The sequence below is a fragment of the Passer domesticus genome, chromosome 3 (assembly GCF_036417665.1).
Source record: "Passer domesticus isolate bPasDom1 chromosome 3, bPasDom1.hap1, whole genome shotgun sequence".
NCBI lineage: Eukaryota > Metazoa > Chordata > Aves > Passeriformes > Passeridae > Passer > Passer domesticus.
Window position 1 is genome coordinate 33,679,315 of NC_087476.1, and position 16,949 is coordinate 33,696,263.

A 16,949-nucleotide genomic window follows, 5' to 3' on the forward strand; every position below is an offset into this window, starting at 1 on the left:
AAAAGTATATGGTAATTCTTCTGCATTAGTCCCTCTAAATCAATGATGACATTTCTTTAAAGAACGAACTAAAGTTAATTTTTTCCCTCATTGTGCTTATTAGTAACAACCCATCTGATTAGATACTTTAAAGAAGAAGGATGCCCGGCAAACAGGGTAGTCTTGTCCCCTTGAATATGCCATTTTTTAACCTTATGGGAGGTTTTTAAAAAATTATTTCATTTTAGGTGAGTGACAACAGGTTTTGTGAAAAACCCCAAAACCAAACCCAAAACCAAAAAACCCCAACAAAATAAAAAACAAAAAAACCCCTCAGTCTGTAATATACAGTTTAATATAGCAATATTTATATACAGTAATATACAGTAAAATATAGTTTGCTGCACTTACTGGAAGTTGGTTAACAGTGACATCAGCCACTTCAAACAACAGTATGAAATCTTTATTCTGAGGATTTAACTGAAAGCATCTCTGCAACAACTTGAGCAGGACTTGGCCATAGATCAGATAGCACAAGTAAAGGGTGAGGATAAAGACTTTAAATTAACAAATGTCTTATTTACTTCAGGTGTCTGCATTACAATTTAAAGAAAAATATATAAACGAGGGAAAAGGTTTTGTTTATCTGAAAATCTTTTTCTCCTAGTCCACAAAAATGGACACCTTCAAAGAGTACATGGCATCAAAACATTCTTGGGCAAAAGCAGATGAAATTTATGCTGTATTAGAGGATGATTTGGGCTTTGTGCAGCCAGGTTATGGAGTGACTGCTCCTTTATTTTAACCAGGAAAAACTATCTGCTACCTCTTGGAGGCAGGATGATGCATTTGCCTGACACTTCTGGTTGATGGAGTAACAGTACCAGCCACCAGTTCTGTTTTATGTCTTCTGATTTTTAGTCCAGCAGTCTCCCAAAGTAGTGGTTGATGACTCATGACATCTTGCACTCACTTCATAATAGCTTAACACAGGTATAAATGCGAAGTCATTTGGTGGTCTGAGGAACTCAGCCCCTTAACCTGTCCTAAAAACCATCGTTTCTTTTATAGAAACAATTACAAGAAATACACCTGCCCTGAAGCCTGATAAAATGCTTTTTGACGGGATCAAAAAATCAAGTGTTGGACAGCTTTATATTTGCTGAAAACGTGGAACATGAATGCAGTCTAAAGGTTTCCCAGTTTGGAAACTGAAAAAGAGTTTCCAAACTGGGAAACCAGTTTGGAAAAACTGGTTTCCCAAACCAGTTGGGAAAACTGGACCAAAGACTGAAATATGAAAGTAAGAAGCAGGGTGAGAAGCAAACAGGCTGTTTGAACTTTTCCTGTTTTTACTTTTTTTGTAGAGGTGAAAAGTCTCCAATTTTTGTTAATTTTGTAAATAGATAATATTTTAATACATTATCATGCATATAGTTATGTATTACTGTAGAACAGCTGCATTGATTCTCAGATGAGAAGAAAATCTAGAGAAAAAGCTAAGAATTTCAGCTGACTTTGTTCTGACATGCATCTCAAATCACGTGAATGCAGATACTTACAAAGAAATGCAAATACATAAATATACAAATATATTCTAATAATTATGTATGCTGTCTTTATATAACTAGAGATCTGCATGCAAGAAGCATATAAAACACCAATAAATCATCATGTTGACAAATTTAGATCCATTTTGAGCTGTGAAAAACAATGGAGGATTGAGTTTATAACTTGTGTTGAATTCCCAATTTAAAATTTAATACTCTTCCTACTAATAGAACTACAATGTCCACTTGAGGAAATGGAATAAAACCATAAGCTTCTTATTACCTCCATTGCTTACGATAAATAACCTCTAACAAGAAATTTGACTGACAATTTTTTCAATAATACATGAAGCAGAATAACATGCCAATTGTTTATTCCTGTGTGTATTGGATTTGCGTTATTAACAGTGATAAAATTGTTGTTATCTGCAGAGGTAAGATGGGCTGAGGGAAAGCAAACAGGAATTCAAAGCTATTTTTCTTTTAATGCCTGTTCAGATAGGGCCAAAATCAGAAGAGCCAATGCATTTACAGTAGTGTGACTCTGATATAAATCAAATTGAAATTAGAGCCACTAGATCAACATTTCAAGGTAAAGTCCAGGGGCACTCCCAAAGAAGATCAGTGGAGCCAATGAAGGTTCTGGAGCATGAGTCCTGTGAAGGGTGGTTGAGGGAGGTGGGAGTGTTTAGCCTGTGGAAAAGGAGGCTCATGGTGTGTCTTTATGTATGACAGGAAAAGGATATCATCCATATAAAATAGAAAACTTGATGTTTGCCTTTGATGCCATTACAGAAAAGTAGTAATAGAATCAAATAAAAAAAGAAACTAAATGGTCACAGCATAGATAATTAATCTCTGTAAATTTTTTTGAGATAAAGTTTTTTTATGAGGCTATTACAAGTGAGACTGAAATAACAGTGTATAAAACAGATTTTAAAAGAAAAGCTCAATTTTTTGTCTCAATTAACTTAGGTGATCATCTTGCTTGAAAATAATTTGCATTCTTTTAGCTCATTCCAGATATGAGCTAAAGTTTGGCTTAAAATTTAAGATATATCACTTCCTGGAGTTGGAAAATGTGAAGGACAGCACGATAACTTAAACTTCCATATTCAGGCAAGCATATGCAGCTAACTGGAGACTCCTGTAAGAGGTTTCATTTAACCACAATTATATTCCTACCAGAGGCTTAGCAACACATAAAATTAATTGAAAGCTGTTCAAAAACGAATGGCAAAGGGCACATTTGCTTCCTTACAGGTTTTTGTCTCATGAGCTCCTATGCACAATATGCATTTTACCAGTGCCAAAGCCTGCAAAGGCAGATGGCTTGGAGAGAAGGTCAGGGCAGCACAGGAGAATTGCAGATGGAGGGAAGCAGTGGAACTACTCTAATAGTAACAGCACAGAGGTGCCTGCTCTGCAGCCCACAGTGGAGCTGCCCTTTTCATACCATCCCTGCTCTTTTCCTGGGTAAATGACTGCAGGGCAGCTCGTCCAGAACTGCCTCTAGTGTCCTCTGCCAAACAATCTGCTGCAGCCACTGGGCTGACCAGCGGGTGTTAGTCTTGGCAGGTGCTAAAAAATGTCTTACTCCTCAGGGGTATGTCTGGAGACTGATTTAGCAAGTGCTACAGCACACAGTGATTTTTGGAAAACATAATATTCAGTGTTGCTTGACGGTATCCCAAGGCTACACAGGTTTGATATAAGACACTTGGACTAACCTCATTCTGTGGCAGACTATATTCCCAGAAGGTAGCTCAGAACACACCTGCTAGCAGTAAATGTCCCAAACATTACAGGAGATGGCATGCCAGTGGCATCCTTTCTATTCTGGGAATCTCTGTGGGATATTATGGGAAGAAGGAAATCCTGTCAGTTTGTATAACAGCTGAAGAGAGGGGAGAAAATAGCTTGTGTTTACCATGAAAGATGTGTTTCAGTGCAGAGTCTGCAGCTTTCTGTTACCACGTGTTGAGACTGGGTGAAGGTGGTACTCCAATGCGGGAGGGAAGGGAAAGTGTACACCAGGGGTAGAGGGAGGGCAGGAGGTAAAATAGAACAAATGAACCATTGCTTCTCTGGATGTGCAGCGAATGTGTGCTCCTTGGGCATCTGGTGCCAGTTTGACTGCGGTGATATCATATTAACCCCTTCAAGAGTTATGTGATAGGCTAAAGATACAAATGCAGCTGTATAAAGGTGTGTCTCAGGACCTTATTTTCCTGGTGTTGTCTTCATGGTGTCTTTTGGCGATCAGGAGGCTGGGTCTGGGATGGTTTCCCTACAGATATTGACTACAATGATCATTTCTGGTGTATCTCATGCTGTTACTTTCAGTTCTACAGAGTTTTAGGTTTTTTGGGTTTTTTTCTCATCATTTGAATTTGTTGCAAAATAAGGAAAAGCTCAGATGCCCAGCCTTCATAGCCCAGATTAATTTTTCTTTTAAACTCTCTTTCAGAGGCTCTGTTCTCAAACAGCAGCACAGTGTGATGGTTTAATGTGTGAGAGTCTGCTTAGGTGGTTTTGGAGGACTGTCCTGACTAGAAGAAGCAAACTTTAGCACTCTGTAGCTGTGATGTTTGTAGGCTCTTCAGTCTGGACAAAATGAAGCTCTTCCCATCATTCTAGATTCCCTCAGAACAGCAGTTTGGGGTTCTCTGCAGCTCATTGCACAGCAATGAACAAACATCTGTTGAGTTCCAAGCTCTGAGGGACCAGAGCTCCACTGTGAAACAGGAACAGAGCCAAAATGGAGCTTTGGCATATATAAATGTCCTACTTTGTTCTGGTGTCCACCCTTCTCAAGAGATACAGAGGCAGTTGACAGGATTCAGTGGATACGCCTATATATTAAAGCTCCTAAGAAGCTGCCTGTTTCTTCTAACATACCTTATGGAATAATATGATCATAATTTACAAAGAGCTACACAAGGCAGTATTTTCTGATAATAACAGAATATTGATTTCCTTGGAATACAGCTTAACATGATCCACATACTACAGACTGAAGGTAAATTTGGAAGTCAAGGTGAACATGTTCTGAAAAAAATTGTGCCCTGAAACATGGTGTATTCACTGCTTTTAAATCAAGTTATCTGTCTCTTTCTAGATGGAGAAATATCTTCCTCTTTCTTTTTTAATAAGGTATGATATAGTGGAAGGAGGAAACATTTTCAGAAATAGGTGAGTTAGTTCTTTGTTAGGAGGTGAGATTAGGTGATAATTGCGTTGTTTCTTCTAGTCCGTGACAGTGACAGCATTTGTGGACTTGATTGAAAAATCAGGACCCTTTTGCTTTCACAGGCATCACTAAATGCTATTTTCTGTTGAATGCTTTTTAATAGAAAATGAAAACAGAAAAACAACATTCCATTATTTTATGGATCAAACACAAATGATGAGGTGAATTAAAAGTGGAAAGGTCTTTGTATATGTGAATGAGGAGATTATTAAGAAAGCTGAAACAAAACAAAAAAGGTGTAAAAAACCACATGCAAGCTGGACTTGGATATCTTACTCTTTATTTCTAAATAACTAAAAAAAAATAAATAAAATATACAGTTGGTAAAGAGCACCATCACTTTCAAGGTTGAAAATAGAGAAATGGAGATTGGAAGGCAAGAAGAAGAAATTCATGGCAAGAATAATCTGATTTTGCAGGGAAGAATGATTGTTCGCATAATTCTATGAGGGTGTTTTGGGTTTTTTTTTGGTTTTTTTTTCTTCTTTTTTTCTTTTCTTTTTTTTTTTTTCTTTTTTTCCCCTGGGATGAGGGATTCAAAACTGTGGGGAGAACAGCAGAAAAAGTCCTTATGAATGTTTTAAGTCTGTAAATTTGATGAGGTGTTCTGTCAAAGGAAATATTGCTGAGATCTTAGGGAAGTGGAAACAGAAAGAGCAAATGTTTTCACAGATATTTTCAAAAGTTCAGTAAGTTTAGGGAACATTCCTGAGTACTGGTCATAAGAACTAGACAACCTTCAAAATTGTAGGAGCATATAATTGTAGGAGCCTCTATGTGATAGAGGCTAGTTGATATACACAAAGAGTGTAGGAAGGGTTTTAAGGACCTCAAATGGAGAAACATTTGTAAAAGCAGTGTTTGAAGATGGACTAGGTACTTTATTTTCAGAAAGAGAAAACTGCTTCATTAACTTGACAGAACACTTTGAAGCTGAAGGTACTAAGACACAGAAAGGGTAACATGACTTCAATCTAAAGTTTCCATCAGAAAGGCCAGCCTTTGATCCATTTGAGGTTATCTTATAACATATAAAGCTGGAGAAAAGAAAAGACAGTAAACCAGTTAGAAATTTGACAAAACTAGAGGATAATTCACACAGACTGACTTCAGGATATATTAAAAAAAATAAAGTAGAAAAGAGCCCACAACAATTCATCCATTCTGAAAATTACAGAGTAAGCACAGTTAGAACCCAAATAATAATGAGACAAACACTACTTATTGTGGTAAATCTATCTAAGAAGAAGAACCAATGAAGGAATGTTTCTGGTCTTTACAGTGTTTCACTGGGAATATGGGACACTTGTTAGGTATTGGAGCCCTGCAAATAAGTACCTTCTGAGAGGGAATCAAGACCCATATGGAAACAGCAGAGGCTGGTGAAGTGCTGTGAAAAGCCCCAGACTGGGACTGTGAGATTCTGATTGTGGAAGTTTAAAAGTTGTTATGAATATAAGCCTTGATTATTACCTGTCCAGAAGTCTAGCTGTTGTTCATTACTGGGAAAGATATTTGGCCAGGAATGGAAAATATACTTGAAATATGCATTCCCTAAGATTGCATATATTTTATAAAAAATATAAAACCGCCAGAATGCTGTTCTGGCTCATTCTTCTTTATAATTTTACTTCCCAGCATGCTCCAGTCAAATTTCTTTCTTGTGTATGTCTAATATCTTGTGCATGTCTAATATCTTGTGCAATGATGCTCAAGACTAATTTTTCTCTTTTCAGCTCTAGTAATCTCTGAGAGACTCCAGAAAAAGTCTGGAAGGAACAGTCAATTGCACACACTTGAATCTGGATGTTTTATTATTCGGATTTTTTTGACAAAACTATGAGAAAACCTCCCCCAGATGGATGCCTGTGTTTCATATCTACTACCCATCTGGCAACCAGACATACCTGAAATGGTTCGGAAAAGTGGAAAAAAAAAATCAGGCTTTAAAAGATCTGAGCTCCTTAAAAATTTGGCTCAATATGCAGTACAAAGTGTCTGTCTGTTGTGTACCACCTTCTCACGCTGTTTTCCTTCAAATTTCAGACATATAAGGAATTGGTTGCATGGTTTACTAGAAAATGTGGTATGGATAGATACATTTGTAATTTGATTTGTCTGGCTGTATATAGTAAGCACTGTAATAATATAGCATTATCCTGTATTATATGGCATGCTCTCAAATGCACCCAGGGAGATCCACCCTGGGTGGAGAGCATGGAGCTTGGCTGAGCATGGTGGCTTTTTAAAAAAATAAAGTAACACATGCCTGGGACCTTAAGTTTATCACTTAACCTCTTAGTGAATGAAGTTGTCTTGAGTACATTTGGTCCTGAGTGGACCAAAATGCATTTCTACTGAAATATGATTGACTGTGGGAGATTTTTGTGCTCTGCTTAGGTTTAGGAGTTTATTCAATGTCATCATTGTAAAACTTTCACTTGTATGTTATTTTGGCAAAGCTTTTCTTTTGCAAAATATTTTTTATAAGCCTGGTGGCAGTGGAATGATATTTTTATTCAGAAAGAAAAAATAACTTTGCTACTGTACTAACTCTTCTCCCTCCTCTCTGGGAGTAGTCCAAAAATAATGCATCATAAGATGAACTATGTATTATGCACTTGTACTTACTTTTACTGAAACTCAAAGCAACACAGTATCTTCTAGTTGGTAAAACAATAGAACTTAAAAGATAAATCCATAAATGAGCAAGAACAAAGAAATTTTGGCTTTTGCCTTTGGGATCACCCATTAGCAGATTTTCTTTACTTATTTTTCAATTTGCATGCCATATTTTCAAGGCAGTTGTGAAGTGAAGCAATCAAAACTAGCAGAGGTGGAGCATCAAAATCTCCAGTTCATATGAAACCAACATTGATCTAAATTTGCCACAGTGTCAATATGCCATCACAGACGTAAATAGCATGTGCCTATTAAACAAAGGAAAGAAGCTTCCTTGGACTTATTTTCAGGTATAAAAAAACCCCTAAATTTTCTGCCTTTTGTATTTGTTTTTCCCTTATGAAAATTACATGCAGGTCTTGGCATACTATAAAAAATCCAATAAACTTAGTCTTTGTAAACTTGTTTTTTGTTTAGTTTTGGCTTTGGTGGGGTGTTTTTTTGTTGGTTTGTTTAGGTCTTTTTCCTTGTATGGCAGGAATATGCTAACTGGAGAAGTATTACAGATGAACTGTGTAGGGGAACTGTAAGTGGTCACAGACAGCCCTGGCCTCATGACAGACCCTGGCTGGAAGTATGGGAGTGGATTAAAGATATTTGGGTGGCCCCTGTGCTCTCTATGAGTTCACAGTGGCACAAAAGCTGTCCTTGCTTTCTCCATACTTTGTTTTTTTCTTCTTGCAATTCATAATTATGAAATCAACAACTGCAAGCCTGTATTGGGCGTTGGAGGGACAAGTTCTGCTCATTGCTTTCAGGAATTCAGAGTCAAGTAGTAGTTTGTGGTACAGCTTTTTCCCATGAGAAAGCAAAGAAGGAAATCTTTCTTTTCCAGTCCAAACTGGTTTTCTGTTGTTTGAGAATTTTTTCCTGAGGTGATAACACATTTTGTTTATCAGTATTCCTTCCTGAGAAGTGAAGCTCTAGCCTGGCTATAAATATGCACTATACCGCTAAAATTTTAGAAGTCTTAGATTTCCTCAAGTTTTTAGTATTGATGGTGTACTTTTTAAATGGGATTTTATATTGGACTTCAAAACTATAAGGAAATGAGAATTCCTGTGGCAAAAAACGCTGAAGGTTAAGGAATTCCCTCCTCCAATTTTCTGGCAAGAATAGAAAATCACATCCAAACCCCAAATTTGATATGCAGAATTTTTCCTCAAAATAATAAACAAATTACATATTTGTTGGTAGTGGAAATAAAATGAAAATAACAGAACTCCTCTGTTCCTCTGGTAAGGGATAAATTTGCAATTAAAATTCTAATTATTTTTTTCAGCATGCTTTCCTCTCTTTTAATTTGACCAATCTGTGATGAAGAACTACAGCCAAGTGGAGTGTAGGCTTGTGTAATGAAGAAATAAGATCTGATCATGCTACTCAGGAAATTCTTGAGCACTGTAGGACTCCAGTATAAACTGAGTGGGGTTTAGTAAATGGAAAGATGATTTAGTAGTAGCAAGTAAAAAGTCACACAGGTAAGCAGAGTTCATGGAACCCTGCCAGAAGTTGCTTTGAGAACATGCATTTTTAAATAATTAATATTACTAGCCTATTTCAGTGTTTTCCCAAGTTCTCCTGTTCTCTACAAAATTGTATGTTTTTGTCTACTCAAATTTTATAGCTTTGTATTATACTTGTCATTTTACCCTCTTCCCCCTACACTTTTCCTTTCATTTCCTTTCCTTTTAATCTACTGCAGGTGACGAATGCAAATGACAAGAAGCATAAACTGTCAGCAGAGTCCTGGTATAAATGGCAGATGTCCTGCTGACTGTAGTGGGTGTTACCTTTATTCAGTCCAGGACTAAATTTAGTTTACAAGTTAAGAAACTGGGAAGCAGGGGAAGAATTCTGACATCACTATGATCCCCCTTGCCGTGCTTTTATTTCGCTCGCTTCTGACATTACATTTCATTGTTTTTTCCTGTGTGTTGTAAATCAAGAGAGCTATCCCAGACCACTTGCATTTGGAGAGCTGAAACTTCTCCAGACTGGAAACAAATTGTCTTTTTCCAAAGCCCAGTCAACAACACTCATCTAAACTGATACAAAACCCACAAAACCTTTCTTCAAGGGTATCATGTTTTCTCCTTGTGAATCCAAACTGGTTTGAAAAGAACCCTATCAGAATAAAATCAAATAGGGTAATATGTTTTAGAAAGCTGAAATGGACTAAATAAACTTCTCTCCTCCATATTTATTAATTTCCAGTGTCATAATGTTCAAATGAAGCCAACTATGTCCATAACTTTTTCCTTTATTTCCTCAACCTCTCCCTTATTTTGTGGAGGTTAGGGGACAGAGGAAGATATGTTATGTTGGCTATTAAAGAGGCTACTTCAAACTCCCAAAGTAGTCTTGCGGGGAAAAATCTTTGAGGAGTGCTCCTCCCTCCACTGGAAATGGCTGTTTTTAAAAATGTAAGAATCACAGGACTGCCTAAACCGAGAAGTTGTAGTGCTACTGGGATTTGCAAATGAGGAAACTCACAGGCATGAGTGAGATAAGGAAGAATAACCTCTAGCAAACCAGATGGAGGTGTGGTTTTTTTTTTTTTTTTTTTTTTTTTTTTTTTTTTTTTTGTTAGAGGATACTGCCTTTCCAGACAAGCTTTTTTTTGTTAAAAATGGAAAAGAAATGGACAAACAGGTACTCCACTGAACACTTTTAGAAGAATAAACCTAGATGGTAAAACTACTAGTGATGTAGTGATGGGGCCAGAATATTTCCCTAATTGAAAAACAACACTGCCTTTCTCAATGAGGCATTAATTTAGACTTTGCTATTTACTCTAGTGAGAAATGGTGACATTTAGGAAAAGGAAGACATTTAGAAAGAGAAATGAGAGGAGCAGCTCAAGCCCAAATCTATTGGCCAGCCCATGCCTCTGTTAGAGGGGGTGAGGACAGAAGCCGGGATCACAAATAAGGTCCCCCTAAGTCCTCTTTTCCCAGCTCCTCCAAACCTCAGCAGGATTTGGCCACTGGCAATTAGGAAGGAAGAATACAGGAATACTTGTGTCCACCTGGGGTTATCAGAGAAGCTGTAGCTCCTCAGCAGGGCAGGGGTAAAGCTGGGCCTCTGCCTGTCTGCCCACCAGTAAACAAGGGTAAACAGCAGGGGTTCTCTGCATGGGCTTTCACTTTTCCTGGGCCTGCAAACCTCCCTGGGGCAATAAATACTCCAAAAGAAATTAGCATAAAGGTTGACTTTTGTCTTTTAATGAGCTAGGCTTTAGTGGACCCTAAAACTGGGACTTTTCTGTTCAGATATCGTTAGAAAATATTTTAAGTTTTGCCCATATTTTTGCGGGGGCTGTTATTATCTATCTTTCAAAACATTTTTAACTTCTGTTACTAAATTATGATCTGCACGAAGTCTGATTTACTTAGTTTTCACTGCTTGAGATAGATCACTTTTAATTTAGTACAGACTTGGTTGATAATGAAATATATATTTCATATTTCCACAGGTATTTCCTCCTTTATCAGCAAGAGAGAGTTTTGCAGGAAATCACTGTTAAGTTAAAGTAGAGATACAATCCCAGCTACACCCGCCTTTCATGAGATACTCCTTTATTGTGATTTTCACAACAGAATTACTTTACTTCCATTTCTCTTTTCTCAGCCCATTATCCTGGTTACCTTAGCTTTCTCTTTAAATAGAGACATAATAACAGACTCAGATTTATCCTGTTGCTGTTTCTATTACTGAAAAGCATGCTGTAAGCAAAAGTGGTGCTCTTTCCATACCATATAGTGGTCTGATTGCCTGGCACACTTTCCAGAGCTATACTTTCCTGGTTTGTGGGGAGAAATCTAAATGAGGCATGAGGAAACTTGGCTGCAGGAGGCATCAGTTTGTAACAGGACTCAAGTCTGCCCAATGTGCTTAGTTCCTTGAGGGCTGACTGAAAGCAAACCTAACTCCCCTTCCTTCCAAACTTAGGATACAGCTGCTGTTCCTGTGTGATGTCTTGTTCACATGGGCTGCTCTTCCCTTTGTGAGAAGCTCTAGCAGAAGTTTCCTTGCAGAGAGATATTGCTGTTGCAATGGTGTGCTAATACCTGCTGCTGCTGTACTTCTCTGCCCTACACTGACAAGGTCCATTTCCCAAAACAAACATGTGAACTGCAGATTTGCTTAAGGGAAAAAAAAAATTAAGAAAGAGACATCTTAAGCAAAATTGCTTCAGCTGCTGGTGTTGGGAGTATGATATAAAGACCAGAATGTGTATTTTTAAAATGTATGTAAGCACCTGAATTTTATGGGTGCTTTACTTGTGGCAATACAGGTCCCTTCAATAGCAGCAGAATGTACTGGTGTCAGTCAGTGGAACTTCTTCCTTGGTCTTTGAGACAATAGTGGCTTTGAGACAAACAAAGGCTGACTGAGAAACAGATCTGGTCACAATTTCCCAAAAATATCTCATGCTTCAGATTTTTACGTGGAAAAATCTTAATTATTTTATTTGTTGTGTTTTCTTCCAAGCCAGTTTGTTCTATAGTTTTTAATTCTTGAATTTCCACAGCAGCTGGGGAACTATTTACACTGGACACTACAACAGTGTTGAGTTTGCCCAGCCAGCTCTATCAAATAACATGAAGGCATGGAGGACTGTCAGCTCTTGTGGCTTCCTTCAAGTCCTACTGGAAATATTCCTTGTAAATAACAGCTTTGTAGAAGACTACTGATTGTTAATGAGGAAACGTCAGAGACTGTAGTTGCCAGGATATCATGGGTAAGGATGTGCTGTTCTTACAGGCTTTTATGGACAGAAAATAAGACAGGATATTTCATAAAATATTTAATCATCCCTCAGCTATACTGGTAGTCTGTTTGGCTTTTCTTTCAAAGCTCTCTTTTTTTTTTTTTTTTTTTTTTTGTTTTGGTGTTTTTTGTTTTTTTTTTTCTGTCTGAGAAAGATCCTAAATGCTTATCCTAACAACAAATGAGTAAAGGAAAAATATTTGCTGCACAGCACTTCAGAATGTGACCAGGTAAAACTAAGTCTTGATATTTCTGAATATTTTTTATAAAACAAAAAAGAACCCAGCACTCTTCGTCTTCAGGACACATAGGCAAGGTTCCATTTGAGTTACAGATCTACTTCACTGTTCGTGTCTAGTTTTATTTCAGGTAGGAACCAGAATGCATTGAAGAAAGAGGGTCCACTCAGCTCTTGTACTGGTGTCAGTATCTCATATGGGATGTAGAGTAATTTACAGCTGTGTGATTTAGGTGTACCTCAGGAGCCACCCTGAATTATGTGACCCAGAAGAACTTTAGAGACTGGGCTTCTACACAGCTATGAACATAAGCAGCACCACTTCCAGATCTTCCACTTTTGCTTTGATGTTAGCTTAGAAGGACCCAATTTATGTGTGTTAATAAACTTGCAAGTTCAGTTCACTGAGCATTTTAAGGACAAGGATTATGAAGGAGAGAACCACTTCTTTTTAATCCTGCCATGTGAAGTAAAACATTTATGCTCAAAGACTAATAAAAATCTGAGTTTAGCCCATTGTCTGAGAATCTCTTAGAACTAATATAAGAATAACAGATTAAAGGAAGTAGAGAAATATTGCACTAGGCAGAATAATTAATAAATAAGAAGATTAGATGGAATTAATTTGGAGTCATTTCCATAAAAGAAAAAAAACCCCATGAGACAAGAAACTCCTTGGAACACCCCAGGCTCTCAGGTAACATATTCTCATGTTGTAAGGCTAAAGAATGTTTTTTTGCTTTGTGAGAATTTGATTAAGCTGCGAATTTAGGATTGCCTTGTTTTACTAACTGGTCAGGAGCCACTGGAGTGCAGGTGGTATTGAAAATCAGGAGTGAAGTTGAATCTGTCAAGAACGAAGAAGCAGGGCGAAGATGTTTTAAGATTTAATTTTAATTTTTCTCATTACCAATCAATTCAAACTAAAAATGTAACTAATTGTCCATGTTCAGTCTGTGTTTGATGAGGCTGTAACCACTGAGTGATCGCTCCCTGCCCTTATCTTGGCCCACAAGCTGTTCATTGTATTTCTCTCTTCCCTGCACAGATGAGGAGGGAGCAGCTTTGGTGGGCACCTGGAGACCAGTCATGTGCAAACCACCTGTTTGCTATGTTTGGGAGGAGCTCTCAATAAAAAGTGTGTGTATTTATTATTTTTTTCTCATTTAAATGTTTCCTTACATACTCCTTTTATAATGATACCTAAAAATCACTATTCTTTGTCAGCAGACTGATTGATAATCACTTTTAATATAACTTTTAATACCAACAAACATCTGAATTTACCAAATGTGTTTTTCTCTTCTTTCTTCAGGTTGTCTAGTCACAGCCTGCATGTGGCCTGTGGCCTATGGCTTTGAGTGTTTCTGAGTGTTTGCAAAGTAGGAAAGGACTAGTATTTATGTGGGAACTATGTGATTCTCAGAAAATATCATATAAATAACTAACCTGTGAAGCTCAGTTAATGGATCTCTCTATTGTATGTCTGTTTTGTCCCAGTTCTCCCCATGTTGCTTGAATTTCCCTGTACTAAGATGAAACTGATCTATTTAAACATGCTAGTAGCACAGACTCCTTGGGGAAAAGAAAAAATTCTATATATGATTTCTACCTATCCACTTTAGGTTAAATTAAATAATTTCTTCAATGAAAACATTACCACTGTGTTTTACAAGTTACCAGCCTATAAATTTCATGTTCTGTTGCAATGGAGAATTTTTTTTTTTCATAATATCAGTAAGAATAAGTATAGTATACACTTATATATATCTGTTTTATGTTAGAAACTAATACCATCTTATGCTTTTTGGATGTTAAATGGTGTATACTTCTTGTTCAAATGTGATGAATTTTACTCCCAGCAATACACTTTTGAGCAATTAGTACCAAATCTTTTCTGGTGGAGGGAAAATACAGCATTTCTTGACTACTCAGCAGGCAGGCCATTTTTAATGAAATGAAAACATCTTATGTAAAGCTAAAAGCATTTGTTTTATTAATTAATATGAATGCTCTTTCCTCAAACTCTCAGCTGCTCTGTTTGAGAAAGTAGTCTACTAAGTCATATTGGATTACATGCTTATATCCATTTTTAATTACATTTGGAGGAAACATGATAACAACAAGAGGAAAAATAACATCTCTTCATTATGTGAGTTAGTCAGTGCTTGGCCACCTCCTCTAGAATAGCTAACTTTTATTTGGCTTTGTTTGGAGACAGTCAGGGCCACACGATTTAATAAAGAAAGAACATCAGTATTATCTTTAATCCTGCCTAAATTTGTCATGGTTGGTATTAAGGAATGCACAAATTAATGTTCAAAGAGAAAGTGCTAAATAAATGAATAAAAGAAATTTGTGAATAACCTTTGAGGGAAAAAAAGGGGGCAGAGAAATGAATGATGATTGGTCACATAAAATTTTTCATTCACCTTTTTAGTGACTACAATTATTTTCCCTGTAAATTAATGGAATTTGCCTTTTGTAGTGGCCAAACTCTTCTCCCAGTATGCTGAAGCCCCTGTATACTTTCAAAATAAGTGAATCAAATAAATAATATTGAAGGTGGTTCAGGTAATCCTAAAGCAGAGACAGAATCAGCTGTAAAGGGAGCCTTGGGCTTCAGTTTCAGGTGGTGATGCCTAAATTAGTAGATTAAGTGTGCCATACTCCATTTTGGGTCTTGTTCCTATAATCTAAGTGTACATCCCAATTTCTCAGAACAATTACCACAATCACAGACCAAACTGTAAACCAGAGAGAGTTTGGATGACTGTGCAAAATTTATCTATGTTTACTAAGAGATGGGGAAATGGAAATTTTTTTTTTTTTTACTTTCGACTACTGAAGTTTCTAATCTATATCTCAATCTATTTTTCAATGCTTAAAGTAATTAGTTTACAACTCTTCTATGAGCACATCAGGTCCAAATTCAAACAGTTTCAGACAGATCTATTTTATTTCATAGACCTTACATTTAGTGTTCTTGTGAAGAAATGATATTTTGACTGAAGCATATTTTTTTATAGGTTCTGCTCTAGATCTTTAGATAAGGATGAATTTTCAGATGCTCTTGGAATGCTTAATTCAGCCAAAGAGGAACAATCCCACTGATTTGTTTCTTTTTCTCCTGTGGAGATTTCCCATTAAAGGAATGGCAGCTTTCCTTTCAAAGCTACAAACCCAGGAATTATACCAAAGAAATTTTTGGTGTAGCTGTAATAGAAGATCTGTTGCACTAGGCAAAATAAAAATAGAAAAGTTTTTCAGACACACAGTGGCAAAAACCAACAACCAGATTTAATACTGGCACCTCTAGGCAGTGGCCTGACTGCCTACAGCAGTGTTTTATATATATATATATATATGTATGTATATATCTGTTTGCATATACAATAAAAATGACTTCTAGAGTTGTGTTGTTTTCTTTGTTGTTGCTGTTTGCTTAAATTTTTATTTGTTTTATTGCCTGTCACAGGTCACCTTTAGTTAGAAGCAGACTTCAGCTTACTTAGGAAAGAGTACCAGCAATGAACCTTTTTATTACCCCACCACTGCATGTCTAAAATTTGATGGTGATGATGATGATGACGTCCCTAATGAGAACTAGTAGTTTGATCTACCTTATCCATGTGCATGGAGGAAGTATGGAAGGACTGTCCTAACAAAGACAGGTAGATTTCCATGTCAGCACCTATTCAGCCTCCTGTTTGCCACCAAGAACTATCCAAAATGACCTCAGGTAATTTTTGCTGTAGTTATGGTTTCTCTGTACAGGGACAATAGTCCATGAAGAACCTGATTGAGACCACCTTATCTTTCCTTAGGGATTGCCAAAGAGGTGCCAGTAGGAGTGAGTTCCAGTCACTGTTGGCCTAGGCCAGGTTTGAATGTAGAAATTAGGAACAAAGACCTGTATCCAGAATCTTGATTACCTGCCCAAATGATGATTTATCTCATTTTCATCCTTGTTGCAAAATCCACAGATTTTAATTTTTTATTTTTGGATAAAGGGAAAGTAAGTGGTAGACCCTAATTTGTTAATAACAAATCAGCTAGACTCGGACCTGGAAGCAGTGCAGATGCAAAATCTGAGTAAGACCACAGTGAGTTTTTGGCTTTGACAACAAATTGTCTGACTTCACAACTGGTTTCTTTCACTGACTTGGAAGGGCAGTAAGTTTTTGGAAGCTGTGGGTAGAAGTGTGCTTAATTGCGCATTTCACTCTTGAACGGAGATGCTGCAATAGAAGGGGAGTTTGTTGAAGTGCCAGAGTAAGTTGCATGAATATTGCTCTCTATGATTTGGCCTAGAAACTTACTGGCTGTCACAGTAACTGGACCTCTATCAGGATGAACATTTGTTTCCTGTCTCGTATCTGGAAAGATAATGTTTCCCATAACCTCATGGTTTTTAAAGTACTCATTAGACAATTCTGTAGTAGCATCAAAGTTTCCTGTGCAGGTAAGT

The 16,949-nt window shown here is 37.1% G+C and overlaps 2 long non-coding RNA genes across 3 annotated transcripts in view; both read left to right on the top strand.

Annotated features, from left to right (window-relative positions):
- The window catches only part of LOC135298002 (uncharacterized), a 28,381-nt gene extending 11,972 nt beyond the window's left edge, over nucleotides 1-16,409 (top strand). The window contains exons 3-5 of one of the 2 annotated variants that reach the window (XR_010359960.1): nucleotides 12,002-12,211; nucleotides 13,527-13,616; nucleotides 15,957-16,409. This is a non-coding gene — a long non-coding RNA (uncharacterized LOC135298002). The remainder of the gene's footprint in view (nucleotides 1-12,001; nucleotides 12,212-13,526; nucleotides 13,617-15,956) is intronic. The other variant, XR_010359961.1, reaches the window with a different exon arrangement.
- On the top strand, nucleotides 4,615-7,865 carry LOC135298003 (uncharacterized). The gene is made up of 2 exons (XR_010359962.1): nucleotides 4,615-4,724; nucleotides 6,519-7,865. It is a non-coding gene; the product is annotated as an uncharacterized LOC135298003 (long non-coding RNA).
- Nucleotides 16,410-16,949: the final 540 nt, after the last annotated feature.